This window comes from Callithrix jacchus, chromosome 15, assembly GCF_049354715.1.
Source record: "Callithrix jacchus isolate 240 chromosome 15, calJac240_pri, whole genome shotgun sequence".
Classification (NCBI taxonomy): Eukaryota; Metazoa; Chordata; class Mammalia; order Primates; family Cebidae; genus Callithrix; species Callithrix jacchus.
In genome coordinates this window covers 6,317,411-6,336,237 of record NC_133516.1, presented here as the reverse complement: position 1 = coordinate 6,336,237, position 18,827 = coordinate 6,317,411, and the positions used below count along the sequence as shown (strand labels likewise).

General features: G+C 49.2%; 1 protein-coding gene across 50 annotated transcripts in view; it reads right to left on the bottom strand.

Annotated features, from left to right (window-relative positions):
• LOC100404408 (uncharacterized) overlaps positions 1-17,446 on the bottom strand; it is an 83,258-nt gene extending 65,812 nt beyond the window's left edge. For 10 of the 50 annotated variants that reach the window (XM_078350081.1, XM_078350095.1, XM_078350069.1 and 7 more), the window contains exons 1-17: positions 17,258-17,446; positions 16,618-16,814; positions 16,345-16,530; positions 15,527-15,627; positions 14,758-14,862; positions 14,459-14,652; positions 14,034-14,358; positions 12,936-13,053; positions 12,564-12,738; positions 11,360-11,437; positions 10,260-10,408; positions 9,599-9,738; positions 8,794-8,905; positions 8,546-8,630; positions 5,045-5,227; positions 3,774-3,883; positions 2,262-2,630 (exon numbers count right to left, since the gene is read on the bottom strand). The gene's annotated coding sequence lies outside the window, so the exon portion shown is untranslated. Of the gene's footprint in view, positions 1-709; positions 2,631-3,773; positions 3,884-5,044; positions 5,242-8,545; positions 8,631-8,793; positions 8,957-9,598; positions 9,739-10,259; positions 10,409-10,684; positions 10,785-11,359; positions 11,438-12,563; positions 12,739-12,935; positions 13,058-14,031; positions 14,359-14,458; positions 14,653-14,757; positions 14,863-15,513; positions 15,641-16,344; positions 16,531-16,617; positions 16,815-17,257 lie in introns of those variants that run through there. The other 40 variants (XM_078350075.1, XM_078350072.1, XM_078350099.1 and 37 more) reach the window with 39 other exon arrangements.
• Between the last annotated feature and the right edge of the window lie 1,381 nt (positions 17,447-18,827).

The following is an 18,827-nucleotide window of genomic DNA, read 5'->3' as shown; positions in this document are numbered from 1 at the left end:
CTTTATTTTGCCTTTATCCTTAAAGGATACTTTCAGCAGGAGTAAAGTTCTAGCTTGGTAGTTACTTTCTTTACACATCATTAAGTACATCAAAAAACTATCTTCTGGCTTCCATGATGGCTCTCAATAAGGGAGCTTGCAGTCATTCATTTGAATGTAATCTGTTCATTCTGTTTACTTGCTTTAAGTTGGTATATGTGCTTGGCATGCTGCAGTTTCTATGGCTTGGCTGGTGTGGATTCTTTCTCTTCAATTTACCCTACTTGTGATTCACTGAAATTCCTGAATCTCAAGATAAGTATCTTTTATCAATTCTGGTAAACTTTGAGATATTATCTCACCAAGTATTAATTATGCTTCAGCCTTTCTAGGAATTCTGATTAGATATATTTTAAATCTTCTCAATCTATCCTTCATTTCTCTTTCATATTTTTTGATTATTTTTTTGTCAATTGGTGTTATGTTCTGAATATTTTCTTCTCTATTTTTCAGTTTACGAATTCTCTCTTCAGATGTATCTAATCTCCCATGTGTGGGGTGGGGTGGTGGTGTATAATTCAATTGATTCACTTGTTTACTTGTTTCAAAAATTCTATTTGGCTTTCAAAACTGCTGGATTGTTTTAAATATTTTCTATGGCCTATAAATTTTTAAATTTGCCTTTTACTTCAAGAATAAGAATAGTTGTTTTAAAATCTGTGTCTGATACCTCCAACAACTGAAGTAGTTATAGACTTGTTTCTGCTGGTTCCTTACTTCCATGTGTAGGTTAAAAACTTTTAAAAAGCTACAATAAATCAGAAAGTAGAGATGCATCTTCATTAGTCATGAAATCAAGGAAGACAGAAGGGCATAGTTTTTCAGATATTCATGGGGAGACTTTTGGGTAGACTCTGGGCTACCCTACAGCTTGTACAAAAAGTATTGTGGGAATGTTAGTTTGACCTTCTCCCTGTAAGTCTCCAGGTATAAATATTAGCAGTCAGGTTGAGGATGCGAGGCTTATGTCAAATATTTTTTTTTGGGCTGCCATCTCATCAGGGCCAACTGCTTTGACTTCTAACTTGCTTTTAAATGTATCGCTGCTCTTAAAATTCATGAACTATGCCCTTACTGATATTAAGTGATTTGTCCTTTGATTCCCTTATGGTGGAAAAAAAGCCTTTATACATTAGCTTGAATTGTGATCACATTTAAAGGCACAAAAGCTGAGTATGAATTTCTTTTAAAGGCTTTCATGTTGGCTGTGAGTCCATACATTGCCTTGAAATGGCAGACTGCAATTAAACTCGTCTAAATTCCATGAACTGTACTGAGCACCCACTAGAACACCATGCACTGGCTCTGTGGATATCAGGACAAATGAGACACAGTCCTTGTTGGATCAATAGATTATTCCCTTTTCCTTTTATATCTTATTCCTAAGAAAACCAGGAAAAGTGTGAGTCAAGGACATTAGACAGCTCCAAGTTCAATACTCAGATGTATGTGAGCTTACACAATTAAGGAGCATTGGCTTTTAACATATGAATGTTTGTAAGTTGATACCAAAGAAACTACATTTGCTAAAAGAGTGCTTGAGCCAGGTGCGGTGGCTCAAGCCTCTAAACCCAGCACTTTGGGAGGCCAGGGTGGGCTGATCACAAGGTCAAGAGATTGAGACCATCTTGGCCAACATGATGAAACCCCATCTCTATTAAAAAAACAAAAATATTAGCTGGGCATGGTGGCACACGCCTGTGGTCCCACCTACCCAGGAGGCTGAGGCAGAATTGCTTGAACCCAGGAGGCAGAGGTTGCAGTGAGCTGAGATCGCACCACTGCATTCCAGCCTGGCACCTGGCAACAGAGCAAGACTATCTCAAAAAAAAAAAAGAAAAAGAAAAAAGTTTGAAGCTATCCAGAGCCATTTTCCTGATGAACAAGGAAACGGCATCATTATTTTATAGCTGTAGGATTCTCTTCTTCCTGTCTCCCTCTCCTTCTTCCTATTCTTCTCCTGTGCTCCCCAGTGTGGTTACCCACTTCTCTGTGACCCAGCCCTAAGTCTAAAGCCCACGTGCCCCAAGTAATGGCTGTGCAGACATCAACTTTGAAAGAGTGCTCTGAACTCAGTGTGGAGCTGCAGGAAGAAGATATGGAGAAGAGTTGTATGTGGACCACATCAGGAAGGCAGGTTGGCTAAACATTTATCTGAAAAGCTTTCATTTGTGCAGATCCCACCTGCTATTTGGTACCAGCAATAGACAAAACTGACTCACTGTGATTCATGTGACTATCCTGGCAAACTGCAACCAACTGAAGGCCACCTAACCACCCATGCCATGTGTGCATAACGGCCGCCATCAAGATGCTCTGAAGGGCTGTACCCTGGCAGGCAGTTCAACAGTTCAGTGTGCCAGAGACATGCTGAGGTGTCTCTTTCTGTCCTAGCCCTTCTCATGTCCACCTGCCTAGAGGCCCATTGAGAGCCCGAGCTCTGCTGAAAAGGTGAGGCCCTCCTATACTATGTTACACAACACAAATGTCTCAGCACAGAATCTTTCATCTTCTTGGGGAGAGGATCAGCAGCTGAGTCTTCCAGATTTTGATGTAAAAACTTAGGAAACAGTCTGCATTGAATGAAGGACCTGAAAGTGGAAAAACACATAGGTTTTACTTTATCAATGACGTCCCTGGGGCAGTGTTTTTGGTAAATAACTTCACCTTAAATCTCACACCCACACATGACAAAAGCAGCGCTCTCTTCATTTAAAATCTAAAAAGAGGTACTTGTTCAAGTGATCATAATTCTAAATTTCACCCTACTGAGAGCAGTCAAGTACCTCAGCAGCAGCATCACCCTCTACTGTCAGCAGTGGGACAAAGGAACGGTCCTCCATCTCTGACAGCCCACTAGAGCTTCATCTTCACAAACAATTAGCAGCAGAAAGTGAACACTGAAGTAATACAACTGACACTAAAAAGTGTGAGAACCATTTAACTTTTCTTTTTTCCATTTTTCATGCCTTTGATACTGCCGCATCTAATAGCCTAAAATTATGCTGTCTCTGGTCCTCCAAGAGTATGGTTATCTTAAATCAAAGTTTTTCATAAATTTAAACACATTACATAAGATGCTACTGTCAGTATCTGAAACTCACTCTGGCATCACTTGAAAGACTTCCAGTGCCAGAGTACATGTGACCAAAGGCTTAAAAGATATGATGAAAGGGAAGATTGTAATGTATACATTCACGTTACCAAGGGTCACATTAAATACATTTTAACACTTTGGTGCAAATCTCACTTTAAATCCAGAGGGCATTGGCCAGATTGAGAACCAACACCATCACAACAAAATAGAACAAAAACGTTTCCTTTCAGAGGTGCTGGTTTAGTCTCCACAGGTAACTGCCTCAATGCAGGGATGCAGTTTAATGGATCTAGAGAAAGTATTGTTGAGGTGGTAGCTTCTCACCCAACTCACCCAAGGGAAAGTAACAACAGGGCTTGGGTGCTATTGGCCATCTGTTCCTGCCACTGTGCATTTTACTCCAAAATCAAAGGAGCAAAGCCAAAATGTTTGCTGGATGTTCACTTTTAACTGTTACTAATTTCTGGCTGGTCCTGTATTTCTCCTGCCCTCCTCTGGTGAATGACCAGCTAGTTTAATAATGAGAGTCAAATTACAATAGGCAGTGATTTGCCATCTCCCCACCTCAGTCAGGGCAAAACGCTGTGGGAACCGCACCCCCTGCTCAGTGATGACAGCACAGGTGTAGATCACTCACATGAACACAGATGGGTCACTGCTCTGCCAGCTCAGATGGTAGGAAACGGTGACCAAGAGGCCATAGAAGGCTGAGAACAGCATCAGGATGTGTTACGTGCTCCATGGATCCTAAAGAAAATATGTCAGTTAGCCAAGTCACTCCACAGTTACGTGAATAACAGGATCTCTATCAAACATTAGAAACATCTCCACAGTCCAGCTGGATGGATGCGTTAATTCCTGTGATCATTCCTGCCCATGGACATATAAGTATCTAGTGGGCACACAAAAACCTCACCTGTTGGTTTATGAACATTGATTTTGATAAGGGATTGGGTAGGGGGAGTTTTGACTAATTGTAAATACTTATAAGAATAAAACTGAATCTTTCCTGAAATTAAGCTTAGGATTTTTTATAGAATGTAATATTAAACATGTGTCACTCTTCTGAATTCAATGTAACAATTATAATAATTATTTTTCTCAATGTTTATTAATTGATAGTCTAAATGGCATAAGTGTAAAAGTGGCATAAGAGATTAAACAGACTAATAAACTGAAAACTTGATAAAGATTAAAGATAGTCAGCTGAAAGATTTCCAGTGCAAGAGTACACTGTTACTAAAGACTTAAGATATGATTAAATCAAAGATTGTAATGTATATATTCATGTTATTAAGGAATACACTAAATACATTTTAACACTTTGGTACAAATCTCACTTTAAATGGCATAAGCAAAGAAAGAGCAAAGTTATTTGAAATGAAAAGAGAAAGGCACTTCAGGTTTAATTTGATAGAAGCACAGATGTCAGTTATCAACACATGGTACTCAGACTGGTAGAGCAGAACTTGAAAAATACATGTTACCAGCCCAAGTAGTGTGGTGGCCTGGGACTCCAGGTCTCCTTCTATACACACCTGCTGCTCCCACTAAAACAAACATGTCTCTCACATGCCAAGAAGAAAACATCTACATATTAACCGTCTCAATCACCATCAACAGAATCACTGATCCCTTCTGAAAGCTAAATTTAGTCAAGAAATGAAATACTTTTTTCTCAAGATTTTTTTTTTAAGATGGGTTGTCAATTGTGCTCACATGATGTTCAAATGAACGAGTCAAGTGTACTTAGCAGTTATCCTCTGTAACTGCTAAGATAGGCTGGAAAGCAAATATACCCTGAATAGAGCAGGTAATTTTATTTTTGAATGCTTCATTTTCTTACAAATTAAAATGTATTTCTTTTACCCTCCCCATTGTAGAAGTCTTAACGAACGAGAGCAGTACCTGGAACACAAATTGCAGGGAGCCGACTCTCGCAGAGACTGCTGAGCTGCATGGTTATAAGGTCAGGAAGTATGACTCACTGTCTCCAGACGTATCTCCACACAGATTCCCCACACCAAGACGTCCCGTGTGCCTCTCAGTTCAGCTTCCCCAGAGGTCAGGTGCATTGCCTTTTCCAGCGCCCTAAGGTACCATGGCTGCATTCATTATTTTTTAGATTCTGTGCAGATGTCTTCCTCACCAATTTTGTTAAAAAACTTAAACCCAGTGATGAAGTATCCTCCATGGACCTTTTCTTCCTTTGGAGTTTTCATCAGCAACACCTTCCCTTCCAGTATCCAAGGAAGAGGTGTACTTCCTCCTTCCTGAGCCAAACCCTCCCCTCAGATCACGATGTCCTACTCTTTTTCATTGGTCCCCTCTGCCCAGCCGTTAAAAATACTTAAGTTGCTGACATCTTTTTTATTTTGAGATGGAGTCACTATCACCCAGGTTGGAGTGCAGTGAACACGATCTCGCCTCACTGCAACAACCTCCACTCACTTCAACCTCCACCTCCCAGGTTCAAGTGATTCTCCTACCACAGCCTCCCGAGTGCCCAGGATTACAGGTGTGCACAACCACAACCAGCTAATTTTTTTGTTGTCACCATGTTGGTCAGGGTGGTCTCAACTCCTGACCTCAGGTGATCTGCTCCCCTTGGCTTTTCAAAGTGCTGGGATTATAGGCATGAGTCACCATACCCGGCCAGTTGCTCACATCTTTAACAAATAAAGTCAGTCCTCCTTCCCCTTGTTCCAGTTGCCCTCGAAAGCTACTGTACTATCCTAGTCTGTTTGGGCTGATATAACAGAATACCATAGACTGGGTGGCTTATAAACCACAGAAATTTATTTCTCACATTTGTGAAGGCTGAAAGCCCAAGGTCAGGGTGGAGGAAGGAGGTTTGTTGTCTGGGGAAGCCCTGATTCCTAGATGGTGCCTGTTTGCTGTGTTCTCAGGTGGTAGAAGATGTAACAGAGCACTCCAGGGCCTCTTTTACCAGGCACTAATTTGATTAATGAGGACTCCTCCCTCAATAGCTGCAATCACCTCACAAAGTCCTCACCTCTGATATCGTTACATTGGGGATTAGGATTCAACATGAACTTTGAGGCAGACATTCAGTCTATAGCATATGCTATCCCTCTTTTTTTTTCTTTTTTTTTTTTTGAGACGGAGTTTCCCTGTTGTTACCCAGGCTGAAGTGCAATGGCATGATCTCCGCTCACTGCAACCTCCGCCTTCTGGGTTCAAGCAATTTTCCTGCCTCAGCCTCCTGAGTTGCTGAGACTACAGGCGCGTGCCACCATGTCCAGCTAATTTTTTGTATTTTTAGTAGAGACAGGGTTTCACCATGTTGACCAGGATGGTCTCAATCTCTTGACCTCATGATCCACCCGCCTCGGCCTCCCAAAGTGCTGGGATTATAGGCACGAACCACCGTGCCCCGCCCCCTCTTTTTTCTTTAAGTGCCATCCCAGCCTTTTGCAGGTCTGGGCTCCACATTTCACTTCTGGTCATCGGTGAGTAACTCAGTAGTCTCTGTTATACCAGGTACCTTTAATGACTGGAGGTCCTACCGCAAGCTGTGTGACTTTGCCCTCCCAAAGTGCTAGGATTACAGGCATGACACTGTGCCCAGCCTTAGTATTATTATTAAGACAGAGTTTAGCTCTTATTGCCCAGGCTGGAGTGCAATAGTGCAATCTTGGCCCACGGCAACTTCCACCTCCTGGGTTCAAGTGATTCTCAAATGATTCAATCCTCCCAAGTAGCTGGGACTACAGGCATGCACCACCACGCCCAGATAATTTTTTTGCATTTTAGTAGAGATGGGGCTTTACCATGTTGGTCAGGCTGGCCTCAAACTCCTGACCTTAGGTGATCTACCTGCCTTGGCCTCTTAAAGTGCTGGGATTACCCAATACCCACAGTGTGGGGCAGTGTGTAAAGACAGCTGGAGCCAGAATGTTCGTGAGCTGATTATTGTTGAAGCTGGGTGTCAGTACATAGGGTTCATTATGCATTCTCTAGCTGTTATAGACAGAAATTCCCATAATAATTGATTTTAAAAGAAATTAGCCAGGCAAAGTGGCTCATGCCTATAATTCCTGCACTTTGGGAGATGAAAGTGGAAGGATGGCCTGGGGCCAGGAGTTTGAGACCAGCCTGGGCAACACAGGAAGACCCTGTCTCTACAAAAAATTCAAAAAATTAGCCAGGCGTGGTGGTGCACACCTGTAGTCCCAGCTACTTTGGAGGCTAAAGTGGGAGGACCATTTGAGCTCAGGAGTTTGAGGCTGCAGTGAGCTATAACTGCACCATTGCACTCTGGCCTGGGTGACAAAAAGAGACCCTGTCTCTAAAAAATAATTTTTTAAAGATATTTCATTAATTTACATATATGAAGATGGAGTTTCACTCTGTCATCCAGGCTGTAATGCAGTGGCATCATCTCGGCTCACTACATCTCCCAGGTTCAAGCAATTCTCCTACCTGAGCCTCCTAAATAGCTGGGATTACAGGTGTGGACCACCACACCCAACTAATTTTTGCATTTTTATTAAGAGACATGATTACGCCATGTTGGCCAGGCTGGTCTCAAAATCCTAAACTCAAGTGCTCCACCTGCCTCAGCCTCCCAAAGTGTGAGATTCCAGGCGTGAGCCACCATGACAATCTTTTATATAAATTTTCTTTTTTAAAAGGGTTCTGGTTGGGTCAGTTGACAGGCCCCAGGTCCCTTGAGTCTCATTTACTTCCATTGCATGGCAGCAGCTTCTGTCCCTTCCCTGTTCCCCAGGAACAGGATTGAGCACACATCTCCTTCCCTGCGCAGGTCCTCCGGCCCCACCTTGCCTCCCCCCAAGGCCACTCTCCTGGCAAGCCCACCCCAGTGCCTGGGATCTAGGGGAGGAGAGGCAGGTGGGTGTGGTCTTGCCTGCAGTGTAGAGATGATGCCAGTGGCCACCTGAAGCACAGCACTCATGGTGTCTGACACTTCAAACAAAGCTTTCCTGTCCTCCTGGGAGGAACATGGCAGAAGATGTTCCTCTTGGCACCCAGGGTCCCCACAGCCACACCCCACACTGAGGCATCCCTGCTGCCTTCCATGGGAAGAATACTCAGTACCCAAAGGAAGGGCCGAGAGCTCCAAAAGCAGCCACAGATGGGGCTGACTACACAGGATTGGAGTAGGTCCGGCAATCTTGAGGGTCCCTGTCTGGGTATGCCAGAACCCCGAGAACTGGCACATGGTGTGTAGGCAGGCAGACCTCCCCAAGCCACCATCCCAAGCCTCACAACTGTAGGTCTTTGTTGCAGGTGCTGGCAAGTTCCTTGAGGGTCATCAGGAGCACAGCATGTTGCAAGAAGAGGGAGGCACGGGGTTTGACCAAGAATTCTGCCCCCTCCCTGGGGACCTCACATCCACCCTTCCTTTCTCCCTGCCATGCTCACCTGCCCAATCACACACCCTGCTTTGCTCCAGATCAGCTCCAAGCTGTCAGGGTTTTTCTTCTGGGGCATTAGGCTGCTTCTGGTGCTGTGGACAGAGATGCAGGCACTGAAGGGGCTGGGCCATTGGCTGGTCCAGCAGCTCACTGGCCAGGTCTGGTGGAGGGCAGGGAGGAAGAAAGCCATGCCTAAGGGGCATGGGGAATGCAGAGGCTGAGAGGGGCAGGTGGAAGTGGCAGTTCAGCGCTTACCTGTAGGCATCTGAGAGCTACATGAAGCTGAATTCCTTGGTGCCATAGATGAGGTCCCTGGCCATCCTGCTGAGATAGGTCATGCAGAATGAAGCCTAGAACAGGAACTCAGCTGGGAGAAAGAAGATTCCCAGTCACCAAGCCTCTCTGGTACTCACCCAGCCTGACCATACAGAGAGAAAGAGGAAGTTAGACAGTGGAAGGGACCTGGCTACATTTTCATTTTTTTTTCCAGACAGAGCCTGTTCTGTTGCCAGGCTGGAGTGCAGTGGTGAGATCTTGGCTCACTGCAGTCTCCACCTCCTAGGTTCTAGCAATTCTCCTGCTTCATCCTCCTGAGTAGCTGGCACCATGGCCAGCTAATTTTTCTATTTTTATTAGAGACAGGATTTCACCATGTTGGCCAGGGTAGTCTCGATCTCTTGACCTCATGATCCACCTGGCTTGGTCTCCCAAAGTTCTTGATTAGAGGTGTGAGCCACTGTGCCTGACCTAAATTTTCATTTTGAGTAAAGATGAAGTCTTGCTATGTTGCCCATGCTGGTCTAAAACACCTGGGCTCAAGTAATCTTCCTGCCTAGGCCTCCCAAAGTGCTGGAATTACAAATGTGAGCCACTGCACCTAGCCTGTTTTTTGTTATTTTTGTTGTTCTAAATAAACCAGCTTTGGCTGGGTGTGGTGGCTCACTCCTGTAATCCCAGCACTTTGGGAGGCCAAGGTGGGCAGATCATGAGGTCAGGAGATCCAGAACATCTTGGCCAACACAGTGAAACCCCGTCTTTACTAAAAATACAAAAATATTACCCGGGTGTGGTGGCATGCAACTGTAATCCCAGCTACTTGGGAGGCTGAGCCAGGAGAATCACTTGAACCCAGGAGGTGAAGGTTGCAGTGAGTCGAGATCGTGCCACTGCACTCAAGTCTGGCAACAGAACAGACTCTGTCTGGAAAAAAAATGAAAATTTAGCCAGCTCCCCCCCACCGCCTCTGGCAACAGAGCAAAACAAAACAAAAAAATAAGATAAACCAGCTTTACCGATGTGTTGTTCACATAAATCTACCCATTTATTTATTTTCATTTTATTTTATTTTTTGAGATAAAGTTTCACTCTTGTTGCCCAGGCTGGAGTATACTGGTGTGATCTCAGCTCACTGCAGCCTTGGCCTCCTGGGTTCAAGCGATTCTCCTGCCTCAGCTTCCCAAGTAGCTATAGGTGCCCACCATCACACCTGGCTAAATTTTGTATTCTTAGTAGAAATGGGGTTTCACCATGTTGGCCAGTGCTGGGAATACAGGCATGAGCCACTGTGCCCTGCCCAATTTACTCATTTAAAGTTTACACTTTAGTGTACAATCACCACCACAAACAGTCTGAACATACAGGAGTAGGAGAAGACTGAAGAGAAGCTGGGCTGAGGAACAGAAGTGAGGCACAGGGCAGGGGACTGGCTCCCCAACACTCACCCATGAAGTCACGCTCACTGGTGGCATCCATGCTGTTAAGAGTGATGGCACCAAAGTTGAGTTCTGGGGGTTGGGAGGAAGCAGGGCTGGGCTGGAGAACAGGGAGTGTGGCCTCCTCTCCCCTAAGCTGGTTGCCTGGCCCCCTCCCCCTGGAAAGAGGATCAGGAAAGAGGATTAGGGTGGGTGGGGTGGGAGCTGGGGGAAGGCATCTTTTCCACAGTCTCAGGAGGGAGGTAGGAGCCCTGAGTCTCTCAGTACCAGGCACCCGTGCCATGGGTGACCCTTGGCCTAGATAAGCTCAGTGCCCATAGGCAATGAATGATGGTTTCACCAGGGGCCACCGGCTCCTGCCCTCTGGTGTGTCTGCATCTCCTGGCCAGTGCTGAGGGTGACTCTCCCTAGGGAGGAGGGGCAGGGTATCTCACCTGCTCAGAGCAGCTCTCTGTCTATACCCACAGGATTGCCCAAAATGGCCCCGCTGCAGGGACAGGGATTCATGGTGACCAGGGCTCCTGGCAGGCAGCCCTGACAGACAGAAAAACACACACACACACAAACAGAATGAAGTCCTAGTTGCCAGGGCAACTGTCTGGAGCTCAACCTTTTCCCTTGTCCCCTAATGTCTCCTGAATGCTTATCCCCAGGCACCGAGAAACCATGGGTGCAGAACCCTTGTCTCCTGACACATGTCCCCATATGTCAGGCTGAGGGCAGTGGGCTGGACTCACTAGAGCCTCACTGAAGAGCTCCAGCCCTGCTCAGACACATTCACTGGCTTGGACATCCCCACCTTAGCAATAGCTGGGGCTCCATGCAGGGACCCCTCTGAGCAGACAACCTGATTTTCTAGCCCTCTCTGCCCTTCCCAGCTCATGTGTGAATCCCTAGGCTATGCAGCAGCCACCCCCACCAGGCCCTTAGGGCACTGGAGTTTCACCCACCTCCCCAGGGGCAGGACACCAATCAGCTTTTGCACCTCCAGCAGCCGCTCAGAGTCTAGGGTCAGCACCATGGCACCGTTGTGAGAAGCCAAGGGCAGGAGAGTCAGGGCAGCCAGGGTCCTCCCATCCAGTACAGCCCCAGTACCTCACCCAGCTCACCTCAGGATCCAGTGGCTCCAGTGAAGGGGCTGGGCCCTCTGCAGGTGGGTGTACCCTGGGAAGAGGATGTTATGTTCCCTGTGGGAAAGGAGGAGCAGGGACTCAGGTGGAGGCCAGGTCAAGGCCTGCCAGTGACACTGGGACACTGCAGGCCTGGGTCATCCCAGGAAGAAGTGTTGCCCTACAGCACTGCACCTGAACGAGGGATCCAGGATCTCCCAGGGACTAATTGCTCTCAAGGGAAAAAGAGGATGAAATGGGGCCATGTGAACCATGGACTGGGCCTGAGCTGTGGGGCTCCTGGGGTGAGGCTTTGCCAGGAATACCCAAAGCCTGAGCCTCTGTCACGCAGCATCTCCCAGAAGGGGGCTAGAAAAGGGGAGGAGGCCCATGTTGGGTATGACTTGGGAGGTTTCATTTGAGGACCCCAGAAATAAATGGGGCTCATAAAGAGCTGCTCGGAGCAGGTGGGATACCCTGCCCCTCATTCAAGTTACTAATTTTTTGTACTTTTAATAGAAACAGGGTTTCACCATGTTGGCCAGGCTGGTCTCAAACTCTTGACCTCAGATTATCCACCCACCTTGGCCTCCTAAAGTGCTGGGATTACAGGCATGAGCCACTTCGTCCAGCCTGTTGCTGTTTTAAATAAACCAACTTTGCTGAGATATCACTCACACTTTAGTGCACACCCATCACCGATTTTAGAGCATTTTCGTCACCCCCTAAGGAAATTCTGTACTCAAGACCAGGTACGGTGGCTCAAGCCTGTAATTCCAGCACTTTGGGAGGCCAAGATGGTAGGATCACTTGAGGCTGGGAGTTCAACCAGACCACGCCACATAGTGAAAACCCGTTACTACAAAAAAATGTAAAATCTTTGCAGGGTGTGGTGCACACCTGCGGTCTTACCTACTCAGAAAGCTGAGGTGGGAAGATCATTTGAGTCCAGGAGTTTGAGGCTGCAGTGAGCTATCACTGAGCCACTGCACTCCAGCCTAGGTGACAGAGCAAGGGCTTGTCTCTAAAGACAATTAAACAGAAAAAATTTGGCCGGGTGTGGTTGCTCACACCTGTAATGCCAGCACTTTGGGAGGCCAACATGGGTGGACCACAAGATCAGGAGATTGAGAACATCCTGGCCAACATGGTAATACTTTGTCTCTACTAAAAAATACAAAAATTAGCTGGGTGTGGCACATACCTGTAGTTCCAGCTACTGCGGAGACTGAGGCAGGAGAATTGCTTGAATCTGGGAGGCAGTAGTTCCAGCTACTGTGGAGACTGAGGCAGGAGAATTGCTTGAATCTGGGAGGCAGAGGTTGCACTGAGCCGAGTGCCACTGCACTTCAGCCTGGGTGACAAGAGCAAAACTCTGTCTAAAAAAAAAAAAAAAGTTAAGAATTTTAAAATTAGGCTGGGCGCAGTGGCTTATGCCTATAATCCCAGCACTCTGGCAGGCTGAGGTGGGCAGATCACCTGAGCTCAGGAGTTCAAGAGATCAGCCTGGGCAACATGGTAAAATCCATCTCTACTGAAAAAAAATACAAAAATTAGCTGCATGTGGTGCACATACCTGTAATCCCAGCTACTTGGGAGGCTGAGGTAGATGAATCACTTGAACCAGGGAGGCAAAGTTTGCAGGTAGGAGAGATTGCACCACTGCACTCCAGACTAGGTGACAGAGCAAGTCCCTGTCTCAAAAAAAAAAAAAAAAGTAAATTAAAGAAACCCTGAACTCTGTAGCAGACACTCCCTGTTCCTCCTAGCAGCCTTGCGCCACCTCCATGGTCACAATTTGTGTGCCCTTATTTCCCTCCAAGTCTGAGAAACAGGGGTCACAGGGAGTTGACCAAGAGGAGGGGTCTCTGACAACACGTGGAGACTCCCCAGCAGCTCCTCCTCCAGGTCTGCAAGGAACAAATCCAGACCCAAAGACACCAGGTCCCAGAAGCCAAAGCCTGGGATGAGGCCAGCAGGAGGCAGCCTTTGCCTCTGCCTTTCACCAGATGGGCTGGGTGGGGACACATAATGCGGGAGACGTGGGACACAGGCAGAGTGGGGAGAGACTCTTGCTGCTCCAGGCACAGCCAAGCTAGTGCCTTAGTTTCCTTCCCTCAAATCTGCAAAGGGTGAGTTCTCTTCCCTTTTATTTTTTAGTTTTTGAGGTGGAGTCTCACTCTGTCTCCTAGGCTGAAGTGCAGTGATGCGATCGAAGCTCACTGCAATCTCCGCCTTTTGGGTTCAAGGGATTCTCCTGCCTCAGCCCCCCAAGTAGCTCTGATTACAGGTGCACACCACCACATCTGGCTAATTTTTGTATTTTTAGTAGAGACAGGGTTTCACCATGTTAGCCAGGCTGGTTGTCAACTCCTGACCTCAGGTGATCCACCGGCCTCTGCCTCCCAAAGTGCTGGAATTACAGTCAGGAGCCACCACACCAGGCCCCACGAAGGGTGACTCTTCCCTGCCTGATAAGCTAGACTGCCATGGGAGTATTGGGGACTGCAGGAAATGCCCCACTCCTGGCTGTTCTGCCTCAATCTCGGCGTTCTGTAATACCCGTCCCCCAGGGCCTGGCATCTCCACCCTGTTTGTCCCTGCCACCTAGTCTGCTGTTCAGGATGCCATCACACCTCTCTCTAACCCCTGGGTATCCCTTGGGAACTCACACCTCTGTGGGATCCACCATGGTCCTGATGGGCTCCCACAGGAGGCCGGAGAGCATCGAGCAGGTCTGCCGAATCCATAGTCTAAGCTCCATGACCACCTGTGCAAGCAGGAGGTGATGCTCAGGGAGGCTGATGAGCTGCTTCCCTGGGGAGCCAGGACCCTGCTGAGCTCTAACTGCCCCCTGGGCTCCCCAAGGTTGGGACAGCAAAAAGCAGGGGGGTGGAGGGGCTAGAGGCACCTGGTTATTCCGGCTGCATCCCGTGAGCAGCTTCCCAGCAGTTTTGCCAATGAGCTCTTGGAAGTGAAGGGAGGTCCAGGGTCACAGTCTAGATGCCCAGAGGAGTCAATCCAGGCAAGGCAGCTTTTATCAGCCCTGCCAACCTCCCTCTCTACCCAAGGACCCCAGGTCTTGCCCAAATCTCTCACCAATTCTGCTTAGCCCTGCTGTTCTTTATTTTTTTTTCCTTTCAATTTTCTGTAGTTATGAAACCTTGTTATGTTGCCCACGCTCGTCTCAAAGTCTTGGCCTCAAGTGATCCTTCCACCTCAGCCTCCCAAAGTGCTAGGATTATAGGCATGAGCCACTGCAACTGGCCATGTCCTGAGGTCTCCACTGCTGTCTGCCAATGGTGAAGTAAATGGAAAAATGGTGCTAATGCTCCAAGTGGCCCAGGGCCAGGTGGAGACAGGAGGCCAGGAAAGCGGTGGGGCTGCAGGGGTCTTACCTTCAGGTGGCGCTCGCTGGCTGTGTGGATGTCCTCATCATTGGGGTTGAGTCTGAAGGTGCCCCACGCTCACTTCTCAGTCACCTATAGCAGGTGGCAGCAATGCTGGGGGGCAAGTGAACAGATATCAGGAGTCAGGAGAGCCCCTGCCCTGGTCCCACCCTATCCCTAATGGCTGACTGTCCCTGTCTAGGAGCTGACTCCTGAAAGCACACCCTGGGATGGGGCATCTCGGGTGGGGACACCTTCACTCATGAGCCATGTGGGCATCGGGGTCGTTAAAGGATGGAGAGAGGCACTCATCAAGGCATGCAGTTAAGCAGCACTTGAGTATTTAATTAGTTCAACATGAAACCACACACTGGCAACACTGCACTATTTGCTCAGGGATTTGGTGGGAGCCTGGGGCCACAGGGAGGGGCCTCAGGCCACAGGGAGTACCTGGTAAGCTGCCTGTTCCTTGAGCACAATGTGTACCAAGGGGAGCTGGAGTGAGGGTAGCTCCATGGGAAAGGGACAGGATTGCCACCCTGAGCTGTGTGACCATAGGCAAGAAGACCCCTCTTCTCCAAATGAGGTCAACCACACAGGTGATTTTGGGAGCCGGTGCCCGCTCAGACAGTCTGGATTTGAGCTTTGTAGGTGGATGGGAACCTGGGAGGGTTTAGAGATGCTGGGAGAACCTTTTTCCTGGGAGAGCTTTCCAAACAGGGAACAAACAGAGCCACCCTGGGCCCCGCTGAGAAAGGATCCTACTGGAAGCTCTCACCACTGTCTTGCTCCACGCTGGTGGTGACGGTGATGGTGATGTCATCAATGCAGGTGGTGAGTGTCGTGAACAGAAGCACAGACCGCTGCAGTCCCGCCGAGCTGAAGTCAAAGTCTGTGTTGTGGACAAAGTAACCCTTGGGATATCCAGGGTGGGAGAACTGTGGTTTGCTGGACCCCTGCTGTGGGTTGTTTAACCTCAGCCCACATGTCTGTGGCCTCCCCAGATCCAGGCCCCTCCACTCTGTGAAGGCAAATCTGTCCCTAGCAGGAAGACTATGGGGTGGGGCGGGGAGGTGGGGGCGTGTGGTGGAGGCAGGATGGTAGCGACTTGCAGGTGTCAGTCATGTAGCAGATGATCCCCGGTGGTTGGATGGAGGGAGTGTGTTGTTGATGGCAATAGTGACAGGAAGGAGGGAGGGCAGGGGCCCCACCTGGACCAGGCTGCTGATGTTGGCCTTGAAGGAGAGGTAAACCCCCCATGCTCTAGCGCATCGACCCCATTCACCCACTGCAGACACTGGAGATATGGGGAGGGGGCAGCAGCTCAGTGCATGAGGAGGGGCCCTGTTATCGGGCACTCCCTCATAACTTGCAGCATAGAGCTGAGGCCTGCCAGCCAGATGGGAAGAATGGCATCCCAATGGGGTAGAGGAGGTCACCTATCCCCCTACACAGGGCACAGCCTCCAGGGCAGAGCAAGGAAGGGCCCCTCACCGTTCCATCCCAGGAGACAGGCTGTGGGTGGCACCTGGGACTCCCATGCGGTACAGCAGCCACACCCACCCACCTGCCCTACGTGCTCCTGGCTGCACTCACCAGAATGGCATAGGAGTGGGCACTGCCAATCCTCAGCACCACTCTTCTCTGCAGGTCCTGGGTCCACCACTCTGGCAAGGTCACTTCCCATTTGTGCCACACCCAGCTGACAAAATGCGATAGCCGCCAGTCCTGGCAGATGTTCTTGAAGCTGGAGAGAACCTGCATGTCCAGGGTGGGGCCAGACTGTGGAGAGAAGGGCGGTGCTCAGCTCCTAGGCCCCCAAACAGATCTGGGACCAAGGTACATTCCTGCCTTCTTTGCAGAGCTGACCTCAGGATGTTTAAACTGTCTCCACCTCCCCATCCTCACGTCCAGCTCTGTGCAGCCCAAGACGCTCTGGCCCGACTACTGGGAGGAGTGTTTGCGTGGCTCATGCCGGTAATCAGTGCTTTGGAAGGTCAACATAAAACGATGGCTTGAGGCCAGGAGTTCGAAACCAGCCTGGGCAAAGTAGTGAGACCCTATATCTAAAAGAAAATTTTTTTTAATTAGCCAGGCGTGGAGCCCCCAGCTGACTTGCAAGGCTGTGGCAGGAGGATCGCTTGAGCTCAGAAGTTAGGATTGCGCCACTGCGCTCCAGCCTGGGCAACAGGGCCAAGCCCAGTCTCAAAAAATATTTTAAAAATTAAAAACAAACATTAAAAAAAAGGACACTGCCCGGGCTCAGCCTTCGCCGGGGGAGGGGGCCCGGCAGGGGCGCTTCCTCCTCCTCCCACCTCCTCCGCAGCGGTCCTCCTGGGCCCCCTCCCTGCCCCACTCCCCCAACCCAGCGCTCCCAAGCCCACTGACCTTTAACCTCCTGTGGGCCCCCAACCCCCGGGCGACCAGGGGAAAGAGTCTGCGAGGCGGCCCGGGCTCCCCTACTCCCTCCGCCCGGCTTCTGTGTGCCTCCCGGCCCTTCCCGAAGTACCGCAGCAGCGGCCGCTACCACCGCTCCTGGAAGCCCCGGCGCCGGTCGTCGGAGAAGTCGGCGCGGAAGCTCCAGAGGTCGTCCAGCTCCTTGCGCTTCCGTGACGGGCTCTCCCGGGGGTACCGCATCCCGGCCTGCCTCGCCACGGCGCAGCCACACATCAACCACCCTGGCGCTGCCTAGGCCACCTCCGGCCCGGAAGCCAGGCTTTCCGCTCTGCTGCTCGGCTTCCGCAGGAAGCGCGGGAGGAGGCCGGCGGGCACGTCGCTTGACGTACTGAGGCCATCGGCGCCATGTTGGTTGAGGGCGAGTGCCAGGTCTGGAGGGGAGGGGGAGCCGGGAGCTGCTGGGTAGTGCCAGGGACTGGGAATCCAGGGCTAGACCTTTGGCGAAATGGGACCCTCACACTCAACCCCAGTCAAGAAGGGCGAGGTCTTCCACCCCGACCCAGGCTGGACGATCCAGGGCGGCAGGCCAGGACAGAACTGCTGAGATGTGAGATTCCCTATTTTCTTCAAGGAGCACCTCCACTTGCTTTCCCCAGCGTGACTCCTCTGAGCAGGACCCAAGGGAACCTCTTCCATGCCTGCCAGGTGCAGCGGTGGCCCTCGCCTGTAATCCCAGAATTTTGGGAGGCAGTGGTTGGTGGATCACTTGAGGCCAGTCTGGCCAACATGGCAAAAACCGATCTCTACTAAAAAAAAAAAAAAAAAAAAAATAGCTGGGTGTCCTGTTGGGCACCTGTAATCCCAGCTAGTAGAGAGGCTGAGGCTGGAGAATCGCTTGAACCTGGGAGACGAAGGTTGCAGTGAGCCAAGATTATGCCATTTCACTCCAGCCTGGTGAGAGACATATCACACACACACACAAAAAAAAAAAAACAGAAGGCCAGGGCAGTGTCTCAAGCCTCCTTGCTCATGCCTATAATCCCAGCATGTTGGGAGGCCAAGGTAGGCAGATCACCTGAGGTCAGGAGTTCGAGACCAGCCTGGCCAACCTGGCGAAACCCCATCTCTGCTAAAAATACAAAAATTAGCCAGGCATGGTGGCATGCCTGTAATCCCAGCTACTCCAGAGGCTGAGACAGGAGAATTGCTTGAATCCAGGAGAGAGAGGCTGCAGTGAGCTGAAATTGCACCACTGCAGTATCTAGCCTGGATGACAGAGAAAGACTCCATCTCAAAAAAAAAAAAAAAAAAAGAAACTCAAAGGGAAATATAAACTTAGATCTAGAATCATTTAGAAACATACAGTATTGGCTGAGTGCAGTGGCTCATCCGTGTATCCCAGCACTTTGGGAGGCTGAGGCGGGTGGATCACCTGAGGTCAGGAATTTGAGACCAGCTTGACCAACGTGATGAAACCCCATGTGTACTAAATAAAAAAATTAGCTGGGCTTGGTGGTACACCCCTGTAATTCCAGCTACTGAGGCAGGAGAATCGCTTGAACCTGGGAGGTGGAGGTTGCAGTCAGCCAAGATTGTGCCATTGCACTCCAGCCTGGGCAACAAGAGTGAAACTCCATCTCAAAAAAACGTAAGAAAGAAATGTTCATGATGCCTCTCATGGT